We start from the raw sequence: 6,926 nt of genomic DNA on the forward strand, positions 1-6,926 counted from the left end.
AAGCAACACGATTTAGAAACAGCACCAAACTCTGGCAAGATAAAGTTATTTTATATAAAATAAAATAAAAACATTGCACTTTATTCACAGTTCAGGTATAAGAGGAACAGTGAATCATCTGGGAGAGGATGTCATTGTCTTGACTGTGGTGTATGTTACATGCAGTTTGAAGCTGAATGGAGGATGACAGATAGACGCAGTGGAGAGAAGAGTTTACATCAACTTCAATATTCATCATTATCTCACATTAAACCATGGACCGTCTTTTAAATGTGTTCGGTGTGTAAAAATACTTCAACTGACAAGTTATACTGCACTGAGCACTATTGACATTTTTATGGTCTCTGAATAAATGTTTTTAAATATATATTTTTTTTGTTTTTTGATTTGGTTCATGAAAATATTTTTATGAAAACTGTCAGCACAAATGACACAAATGTAATTGTGACTCACCAGAGACAGTAAGATTGAATCTGTATGTGGTCAATCTTCTCCTCTGATGGTCACTTGATAAAGTCCAGAGTCTGTGTTTCTGGTGTTTGTGATGATCAGAGATCCAGTCTGATGATCCAGCTCCAGTCTGTCTCTGAATCTCACATCAAGAACATCATATGTGGAGAATCTTCCAGTGTCTTTATCAATTTCAGCTATACGAGTCTCTGAGTGTCCACATGTCCAGAAAACCTCATCATTTGTCTGTAGTTCAGTGTTAGTCTGTAGAGAGACTGAATCTCCCTCCATCACAGACACTGACTTCACTTCATCTGAATCAGCAAACACACCTGAAGAACAAACACAAACAGAGTTTGTCACAGATTAAGGTCAAGGTTTACTGAAGTAAACAGTGTCAAATGTAAATCTTGCACCAATAATATCCAAACAACAAAACGAAAGACATCTTCATGGTGATTTTGAATAAAACCCATTTGCCGACACAGGAACTGAAGTTGATTTGAGCTGAATTCATCCACAGAAAACTCTTCAGATGAGAATCACGTCACGACTGAAACTAAAGCTGCTGCTGTTTGAGCTTCACTGTTTTTATAGAAAGGATATTTAGAAAAACAAACACACATATTTGAGAGAAAACAAATACACATTTCAAACTCACCAAGCATATGCCACAAACACAACCAGAAGCAAACTCTGTCAAACATCTTCAGCGGTTTGAGTCCACAGATATGAAGAGACAAACTGGATCAGTAATGAGAGACAGATGAGCTGATGTGAGGCTGCTCTGTAGTAAAGTGAAGTCAAACTCTCCTGTCAGCTAAATAACCCTCGATTTATTCAGCATTGATGCACAAGATCATCAGCTCTTCTGAGCTTCCTGGAGATCAATGCTGGCATTTTCAACAGAAATAAGCTGACCCAAATATACATGTTAAAAATGTCTTAAAGCAGTGTTTAAGCCTGAGATCCTGAGAGTCTTCGTGTCTGATCAAATAGTTTCTCCTCTCAGACTGATTTCAGAGACTCTCTAACTGCTTTATGGATCCAGAACAGATCACTTGTTGTAACTGTGTGCTCTCTCATATTTTCATATGGCATTTTGTATGGAGTGGAAGTAAAAATGTTTAGTTCATATAAGCAGAAGAAAAAAAATAAGACTTTAAACTACTAAAAGATACACTGACCACATTCATCTAATAATATACATGCTGATGTCGAAGCTGTTTGTCAAGACAACAGATCAAACCACATTAGATATAAATATATCCCAACACAAAAGGTTCTTGGATCATGATAGATTTAGTGAATTACATGCATTTATCAGTGTTATACGACCTGATTCAGCATGTGCATGGACACACACACAAAGCTGGACACACTCTAGACTTAATCATCAGTAGGGCTCTAAACATTTCATCCATTGTTATTAAGGACGTAGCACTATCTGATCACTTCTGTATCTTCTTTGATATATTGATCTCTGCTAGCACTGAATCTAGATCTGTCTCTGTCAGAAGGAGATGCATTAACGAGAACACAAGTGTACTATTTATGGAGGCTATATCTTTAACACCAAGCATTTCTGCAGACTCTGTTGATATTCTCCTTGATTCCTTCAACTCAAAAGTTAAGAATGTTATTGATGATATTGCTCCAATAATAGTCAGTAAGAAAACAAACAGACAGAAATCAGTTTGGAGAAGATCAACAGCAGTTCAGACGATGAAAAGACAAAGCAGAAAAGACGAAACTTGAAATTCACTATAGCATCTATAAAGACAGCCTTCATGCTTTTAATGTGAAACTAGCCACAGCTAGACACAATTTCTTCTCAAACCTTATAAACAGTAACTTAAATAACACTCGTACTCTTTTTTCCACTGTTGAGAGACTGACAAACCCCCCCCGAGTCAGATTCCCAGTGAAATATTAAGTTATACGTGGTAAGTTATAAACTAAACGCGTTTAACTTTTGTTGTTGTTTTTTCCACTAGCAATGGAGTCATTGTTACACCGCACACTTTATTAATGTCAGGACTGTCATTTTGGTCTGGTTTATTCCTGGTTATGTCAGTATTCCTGACACTGGTGTATATTGTTATTGTGTGAACGTGTGTGTGCTCTCGTCTGTGTGTTCAACTTTCATTTTCTCATCAGACACTCTTGTCTTGTCTTGTGTTTTCAGCGGATGTGTTCTCGTGTCTGCCCTATGTTTTTTTTTCCTTTGCTTTATTATTATTCAATAAAACCCTTTGCTTTCTGTTTAAGTCCTTGCCTCATCTTTACTCATGAAATCATTTTATCTTTTATTTTTAGGCAAACCAGCCTATGAAATGCTGGAATGCGATCCTGACTGGGTATCATCATTTCATTTTGGGAGCACAAAAGTGAAATCAACACACTCTGTGTGGTTTAACCGGAGTACGAGGAGACTGCAAGCTGTCACAGAGATCATGCTGCACCTGCACCACTACATGTAGCTGGACAGAGGATGCTTCACAAATGGATGACGCAGACTCAGATAACAACTTTGCAGAACAGCAGGAATATCATCTTTGTAGCTGCAGGCATGGTGAAATTAACCGTTTGTTGGAGGAGAACAGGAGACTGAAGGAAGAGCAAGGCCAAAAGAGAACGGATGAGGAGTCTTTTAAAGATGATGATTCAAAGGTGAAGTACTACACTGGGCTTCCTTGTCTTCTCTTCTGATGTGTGCTGACACAGCTTCTCGTCTGCCTGCCACAGACTGGCCAGAAACTGTTTAGATATCTCAAACCCTTGGAGCACTGGTCAGAGAGACGTTGCTTACAGGACACCATCCCACATCAGTTTGTAGAGGCTTTGGGCAATCGAGTAGCAGTTATTGTGGACAGCTTTGAAATTCGCATTAAAAGAGTATCACATCTTATAGCTAGAGCACTGACATTATCCCACTACAAACACCAGCACATCCTAAAGTATCTCAGTGTTGGACTCGTGTGTGCAGAAGAGAAAATACCTGCATTCACCAGAGGACGCAGCCAGCTGGAAGCAAAAGATGTGGAGGAAACACGGCAGATAGCTCACCTCAGGGTTCATGTGAAGAGGCTGATATACACGTGTATGTATGTGCATTTATATACATATACAGAAATGTACGTTAAATAAACTACTTTTATTTTGGATGCTATTAATGGTTTTCACAGCCTTACATTAAATGTTGCCTATGCATGAACAGCATTATCATTGTTATGCATATTGCATACCTCCTGTTACAACAATAAATGGCAAAATTGATCAATTCTGTATCTCATTATTTGTGCATCACATTGAGGTAAATGTGTACAGTTTACAGTAAGGTATATAAAACCAGTAAAGGGGCAGTGTAACACATAAAAGGTAATTAGATAAACAACTATTAAGACCACAGGTGAAACAATAAGTAAAAAATTAAATAGAAAAACAATTATTTAATTTATACATAGTGCACTTGTAGTGCTAATACAACAGGAGTAACTTGTAACAACAGTGTAACCTTCAAGTATCAAGAACATAGATAATGCAATAAGTGAAGAAAAAAACATATATATATATATATATATATATATATATATATATATATAATGAATAATCAGACTACTTTAGATTAATTTTGACCTAACTCGATTTAAATAGGATAATATTCTACCATATTGACATAAAAATACAAAGAGTAATATATACATATATATATATATATATAATTTCACAAAGCTTGTCAGAACATTCTGTTTTTGCTACACATTGGGTTATTATTAAATCAAATTATGTGTATGATTATTATTATATAACTAAATGATATGAAATTATATAAATTATATGTATATGGATTATATAACAAAAATTAAATAACTGTAATAACAGATTTAGGTTAAATAAAGATGTCAGTCTTTTTAGGAAACAAAATCAAAGAAAAAAAATAAACTAATTCTGTTTCTAATATTCTGTATGTTGCTCAAAAACAAAATATATATTTTGTCCAGTTTTTTATTTTTTATTTTATTTTACCCAGTCATTTAAAAATAACACATTTTTTAAAACAAAAAATACGAGTTCACATATCGCACCTAAACACGCGTGGAAAACATAATTAGAACTAGATACTAAATTAGTTATAAATGCCTATCCATATACAGCTATGATTCGCGAACCCCAAACTGACTCAAATGATTTGCGAACCCGCTCCGAACTCCCGAACTGACTCAAATGATTCGCGATCCCCAAACTGACTCAAATGATTCGTGATCCCCAAACTGACTCAAATGATTCGCGAACCCGCTTTGAACTCCCGAACTGACTCAAATGATTCGCGAACCCGCTATGAACTCCCAAACTGATTCAAATGATTCGTGATCCCCAAACTGAAATGATTGGCGAACCCGCTTTGAACTCCCGAATGGACTCAAATGATTCGCAATCCCCAAACTGACTCAAATGATTCGCGAACCCGCTTTGAACCCCCGAACTGATTCAAATGATTCGCAATCCCCAAACTGACTCAAATGATTCGCGAACCCGCTTTGAACTCCCGAACGGACTCAAATGATTCGCAATCCCCAAACTGACTCAAATGATTCGCGAACCCGATACAAACTCCCGAGCTGATTCAAATGATTCGCGAACCCGATAGGAACTCCCGAACTGACTCAAATGATTCGTGATCCCCAAACTGACTCAAATGATTCGCGAACCCGCTTTGAACTCCCGAACTGACTCAAATGATTCGCGAACCCGCTATGAACTCCCAAACTGATTCAAATGATTCGTGATCCCCAAACTGAAATGATTGGCGAACCCACTTTGAACTCCCGAATGGACTCAAATGATTCGCAATCCCCAAACTGACTCAAATGATTCGCGAACCCGCTTTGAACTCCCGAACTGATTCAAATGATTCGCAATCCCCAAACTGACTCAAATGATTCGCGAACCCGCTTTGAACTCCCGAACGGACTCAAATGATTCGCAATCCCCAAACTGACTCAAATGATTCGCGATCCCGCTCCGAACTCTCAAACTGACTCAAATGATTGTAGACAGACTGAGTGCATAAGTCTTTGGTGTTATTTTATATAATAAAAAGCCTAATAAATCAGCACATTACATGAGATTAAATAAACCATGTGTATGAGTCCACATTCTGTTGCTTTGTGTTTACTGGTGAAAGAGCAATACCTGAAACACAAAAGTACATTTCTCAAAGAACAACAAACTTTACGATTATAATTTAGAGCAAAAATAATTCTAATCGGTTTAGCCATTATACAACCTGACTAAAATGCTCATACATTTCGTTTTCTTAAACTTGACTAAACTAAAACAGGACAGGGTTGACTAAATATGATTACTAAAATGTACATTTGAGTAAAACTAAGACTGAATTAAAAAATGGCTGCCAAACTTAATACTGCTGTGCGTTTAATTAATAATAATCTTACTGCTAAAATGTCAAGTTTTCATTGACTAAAACTAGACTAAAATGTTGAGACTTTTCAATCGACTAAAACTAAACAGGATAAAGTTGACTAAATATGATAGAAACTAACAAGGACATTTAACTGGTTCTACATTATATTTCTATACACTTCTTCTAATCTCACACACTATTTAGGATGATAGTGTGAACATTGAGACACAGGGCATGTCTTTATAAATGAACCACTGAATCATTGACTCAAATGATTCAAAATTCACAAACACGAATCCTTCAGTAACGAAACACTGCTGTGTGTTGCTCAGAGAAGCGTTTGGAAGCGTTTTCATTAACCAAATGGAGCAAAAACAGTCAACTTTGACAATATATCAAATATTGAACTAAAATGTATATGAACTACTCGTTTTAACGCTTCAGGGTTCTAGATCTCTCATGTTCTCTCTGTTCTTCAGTAAACTCTGTCTCTGCAGATTTATCTTCTTCATGATGCTTTGATGCTCGTACTTGTGAGCTAAAAAATAATAATAATCAATAAGTCTTTTCCCCTCCTTGAACTGCCACCTTAACGTGGTGGAGGGGTTTGACTACCCGAATGACCCTAGGAGCTATGTTGTCCGGGGCTATATGCCCCTGGTAGGGTCTCCCAAGGCAAACAGGTCCTAGGCGACGGGTCAGACTAAGAGCGGTTCAGAACCCCCTTATGAGAAGACTAAATCTAAGGACCGTGACGTCGCCCGGTATGGCGCAGCCGGGGCCCCACCCTGGAGCCAGGCCCGGGGTTGGGGCTCGTATGCGAGCGCCTGGTGGCCGGGCCTCTCCCCATGGGGTCCGGCCGGGCTCAGCCCGAAGGAGCGACGTGGGGCCGCCTTCCCGTGGGCTCACCACCTACAGGAGGGACCGTAAGGGGCCGGTGCTTAGACAATCGGGCGGCAGTCGAAGGCGGGGGCCTCGACAGCCTGATCCCTGGACACGGAAACTAGCTCTAGGGACGTGGAACGTCACCTCACTGGCGGGGAAGGAG

At 38.3% G+C, this 6,926-nt stretch overlaps 1 long non-coding RNA gene across 1 annotated transcript; it reads right to left on the reverse strand.

The window, feature by feature from the left end:
- Positions 1 to 356: 356 nt before the first annotated feature.
- Positions 357 to 1,434, reverse strand: LOC132159032 (uncharacterized). The gene is made up of 2 exons (XR_009437739.1): positions 685 to 1,434; positions 357 to 586 (listed from the first exon to the last, which is right to left on the reverse strand). It is a non-coding gene; the product is annotated as an uncharacterized LOC132159032 (long non-coding RNA).
- Between the last annotated feature and the right edge of the window lie 5,492 nt (positions 1,435 to 6,926).

Source organism: Carassius carassius, chromosome 16, assembly GCF_963082965.1.
Source record: "Carassius carassius chromosome 16, fCarCar2.1, whole genome shotgun sequence".
Taxonomy (NCBI): Eukaryota; Metazoa; Chordata; class Actinopteri; order Cypriniformes; family Cyprinidae; genus Carassius; species Carassius carassius.